General features: G+C 39.3%; 1 pseudogene; it reads left to right on the top strand.

The window, feature by feature from the left end:
• The first annotated feature begins 4,054 nt into the window (after positions 1-4,054).
• On the top strand, positions 4,055-4,173 carry LOC139182854 (5S ribosomal RNA; annotated as a pseudogene).
• Positions 4,174-5,035: the final 862 nt, after the last annotated feature.

Raw genomic sequence — 5,035 nt, 5'->3', positions numbered from 1 at the left:
ACCACTTCCAATTTGCCTTGATTCATGGACCTGACATTTCAGGTTCCTATGCAATATTGCTCTTTACAGCATCGGACCTTGCTTCTATCAACAGTCACATCCACAGCTGGGTATTCTTTTTGCTTTGGCTCCATCCCTTCATTCTTTCTGGAGTTATTTCTCCACTGATCTCCAGTAGCATATTGGGCACCTACTGAACTGGGGAGTTTCTCTTTCAGTATCCTATCATTTTGCCTTTTCATACTGTTCAGGGGTTCTCAAGGCAAGAATACTGAAGTGGTTTGCCATTCCCTTCTCCAGTGGACCACATTTTGTCAGATCTCTCCACCATGACCTGCCCGTCTTGGGTTGCCCCACGGGCATGGCTTAGTTTCATTGAGTTAGACAAGGCTGTGGTCCTAGTGTGATTAGATTGACTAGTTTTCTGTGAGTATGGTTTCAGTGTGTTTGCCCTCTGATGCCTTCTTGTAACACCTGCCATCTTATTTGGGTTTCTCTTACCTTGGACGTGGGGTTTCTCTTCACAGCTGCTCCAGCAAAGTGCAGCCATTGCTCCTTACCTTGGACGAGGGGTATCTCCTCACCGCCGCCCTTCCTGACCTTCAATGTGGGATAGGTCCTCTAGGCCCTCCTGCGCCTGCGCAGCCATGGCTCCTTGGACGTGGGGTTGGTCCTCCCGGCCACCGCCCCTGACCTCGGGGCGTGGGTTGCTCCTCCCGGATAGACTTAAGCTATTTGTTGTTTTTACTCAAAATACCTTTTTCTATTTCCCAGTTTGCCTTTTCATTAATTTTACTGGTGTCTTTTGAGCAACAGAAGTTCGTAATTCTATTAACAACTAATTTGACAAGAGTGTTTTACCTAATATTTTTTAGGCTCTGTTCAAGAAATTTTTAACTTTCACATGGTAAAAGATTTTAAAATAATCTCAGAAAGTAATAGCTAGACAGAATTTAATATAGTAGATTGCAACAACAATTAACAAGTTGATCTGATAGACTTGAAAGAAACCCTGTGCCAAATGATGAGATTTATATGTTTTATAAGCATACATTCTTTAAGCCTCTTTCATAATAGCTTCATAAAAACAGCTACTGCCAACTGATACATGCCAATATTGTTTGGATTTTCAACTACTTCTCCTAGTGCTACACAATCATTAGATGCATGATTGGACATCCAAATTATAACAGGTGATAGTTTTATTAAGTATTTTGTTAATGTATAACATGGATTACCACCTTTTTTCACTGCCAGGCTTCTAACATCATCTATCCACAAATCAGGATTGGTTTATAATCCCGCAGTAACAAAAAGAATCAAATCTCAGTGGGTTAACACAACAAAAATGCATTTCATGCTGGTGCCACATAGCAGTGCAATTAAGCATTGAGTTACGGTGATTATTAGACACTTAGCAATACAATACACGCTTCATAACAACTAGAAAGAATTGGAAGTATTTTGTTAAATAGCACTACTGACTACTGCATATAAAAGAAACATTATAAAAAGTTATCAATTAATAGATTATACAACATATCATAAGGAATTACACAGAACTGAGAATTACAAGAACTGAATTACACAGAACTGAGCAAAAGTCAGCTAAATTTAAAAGCTGGAAAAGAACAGTAGGAAACAAATATCCACATCCAAAAATATCTGGCTAAAAAACAATCATGCAGAATCTTGCAAATAACTCATGATCCCAAATAAGCTATAATAGAGATTGAAATATATTAAGAACTAAATTAATAATGAAAATACAATATGTCCATACTTGCTAAATATAGGTAAAGCTGTAGTTTCATCAAACCCTTTGATCTTAAATGCTTATATGAGAAAAGAATAAACACCACAGCAGGAGCATCAGTCCCTGCACACTTGGATGGATGCAAAACCAATTCAGTAGTGTGATACCAATTCTTCTTGCCACACCACAGCCTCTAACCAAGACATGCACACTACGGGAAAAAGTGAAACCAGCACAGAAATGCAGCCCCAAGCCCTCACAATGCAGCCATGCTCCAAATCAAGGCAGAGACTTTCATCACAACTGGGAGAAAACCAATTTTCTCACGATTTTTACTTCATGCCCTTGGACTCACCTCTGTCCTTGATAAGGACATTGAGCATAAAGGAAGCCTATGGTTCTAGACACCTGCTTCTAGATCTATCCTCTCCAACTTCAGCCCTACCTCCCACCAAGGCTGCAGCTGCCAGCACACCTCCAGGGAAGACACAGCCTGCACTTACTTCAGATCCAGCTTTCCCACCAAAGCCACTGGGCTTACTCAGATTGCATAGGGACACTTCCACACAAGTACATGCCTCCAAGACCAGGACAGATAATTGTTTCACATAATTCCACAGAGACAGAAAAAATTAAACTGAGAAGTCAGAGGAATGTATTTCATATAAAAGAATAAGGGAAAAACTTGGGGGAAAGCCCTAATGAAATAGAGATAAATAATTCAACTGATAGAAAGTTCAAAGTAATAGTAATAAGAATGCTAACTAAACACAGGAAAGAATAGACAAACATAGTGATAATTTTAACAAAAACTAGAATATATGAAAAAAATACAGTAATTGTAATAAAAATACACTAAAGGGAATTGTCAGGTCAGTTTTTCTTGTCTCACCATAGCAAAGAACTGGCCCAACAGATTAGTTACAGCTCCAGCAGGCAGGATTTATTAAGCAGACAGCATGCAATACACTCTCAAGATGTGAAAGCAGACTAAACCCTTAAGAGTGGTCTCAACCCATTTGACTTCCCTCTTTTATATTTTTGTCTCTTCCTTTTGGCCATTCCTGGGTCTTGATTGGCTATTCCCCATGCAAATTGGGGCTGATAGCCATCACCAATCAGGGGAGGGGATGCAAATAGGGTGTATGTTCAAGGCCAATCAGGGAAGGGGGTGTGTTTGGGTGTGTTTTCACATCAGAGGCTCTCATTCAGAGCTGCAGTTTTTCACAGGCTTTCTTTCTTTGTTCCCTTTGTGGGCTTTTTCTAGTTGCCACTTCCTCTAAGTGCCACTTTGGACTCCTTTTTCTTCTCTATCTAGTGAAATGAATAGCAGATTAGGTGATATAGAAGAATGCATGAGTGATCTGGAAGATAGAATCCCTGAAATCAAATCACTCAATCAGAATATCAAAAAGAAGCAAGTTTTTAAAAATAAAAATAGTTTAAGGTACCTTTGAGACAACATCAAGGGTACTAACATTCGCATTATAAGTGTCCCAGAAAGAGAAGAAACATTAAAAGGGTTAGAGAATATATCTGATGGAATCATGGCTGAAAGCTTACCCCAACCTGAAGAAGGAAACAGATTGCCAGAAAAATGAAGCACAGTGAGTCCAAAACAAGATTAACCCAGAGACAAAACCAAGACGTATCATAAATAAATGGCAAACATCAAAGCACAGAGGATTCTAAAGGCAACAAGAGAAAAACAGAGACACGCACAAGGGAACCACTAAATGACTGACAGCTGATTTTTCTGCAGAAACTTTGCAGGCCGGCAGAGTGACATGATATGTTTAAAATCCTGACAGGGAAAAACCTACAATTTAAATATTCTACCCAGCAAGGTTATTATTCAGATTTGTTATTATTCAGATTTGGAGAAATAAAGAGATCCTAAGATAGACAAAAAGTGAAAGAATTCATCAATATTAATTCTAAGCTAATCTTATAAGAAGTGTTAAAAACTCTCCTTAAGTGAAAAAGAAAAGGCTACAACAAGAAAAAAAAAAATTCGAAGGGAAAAATCCCACTAGCACTATGTTTTATTAAAATGATGTAAAAACTTTGGAAAATACTTAACATATAATCTTATTAAACTAAAAAAAATATATTATTGTAATTATATGAAACAAATCCATGCAGAAAAAAATGAAACAACGGTAGTTTAATCATGAAACAATACACAGAAATAATTTGAACACTTCAGGGAAACCATTCAATATCACAGTAATCCAAGTCTATGACCCAACCAATTATGCTGAAGAAGCTGAAGTTGAACGGTTCTATGAAGACCTAGTCTCCGGCCATATCACCCTTAACACGCCTGATCTCCTCTGATCTCGGAAGCTAAGTAGGGTCGGGCTTGGTTAATACTTGGATGGGAGACTGCCTGGGAATACCGGCTGCTGTAGGCTTTACTTTAATTTTTCTTTTGGGCTTCCCTGGTGGCTCAGAGGTTAAAGCGTCTGCCTGCATTGCAGGAGACCTAGGTTCGATCCCTGGGTTGGGAAGATCCCCTGGGGAAGGAAATGGCAACCCACTCCAGTATTCTTGCTTGGAGAATCCCATGGATGGAGGAGCCTGGTGGGCTACAGTCCACAGGGTCGCAAAGAGTTGGACACGACTGAGTGACTTCACCAAAAAAAAAAAAAAGATGCCCTTTTCATTATAGGGGACTGGAAGGCAAAAGTAGGAAGTCAAGAGATACCTGGAGTAACAGGCAAATTTGCCTTGGAGTAGAGAATGAAGCAGGGCAAAGGCTAATAGATTTTGCCAAGAGAACACACTGCTCAAAGCAAACACACTCTTCCAACAACACAAGAGAAGACTCTACATGTGGACATCACCAGATGGTCAATACCAAAATTAGACTGATTATATTCTTTGCAGCCAAAGGTGGAGAAGCTCTATACAGTCAGCAAAAACAAGACCTGGAGCTAACTGTGGCTCAGATCATGAAATCCATATTGCCAAATTCAGACTTAAATTGAGGAAAGTAGGGAAAACCACCAGACCATTCAGATATGACCTAAATCAAATCCCTTACAATTATACAGTGGAAGTGACAAATAGATTCAAGGGATTAGATCTGATAGACAGAGTGCCTGAAAATCTATGCATGGAGGTTCATGACATTGTACAGGAGACAGGGATCAAGACCATACCCAAGAAAAATAAGTGCAAAAAGACAAAATAGTTGTCTGAGGAGGCCTTACAAATACAAGATCTTCATGACTCAGATAATCACAATGGTGTGATCACTCACCTAGAGCTAGA

Source organism: Bos indicus, chromosome 4 (genome assembly GCF_029378745.1).
Source record: "Bos indicus isolate NIAB-ARS_2022 breed Sahiwal x Tharparkar chromosome 4, NIAB-ARS_B.indTharparkar_mat_pri_1.0, whole genome shotgun sequence".
Taxonomy (NCBI): Eukaryota; Metazoa; Chordata; class Mammalia; order Artiodactyla; family Bovidae; genus Bos; species Bos indicus.
Note: the sequence above shows the minus strand (reverse complement) of the source record. Positions and strands in the feature narration are given on the sequence as shown.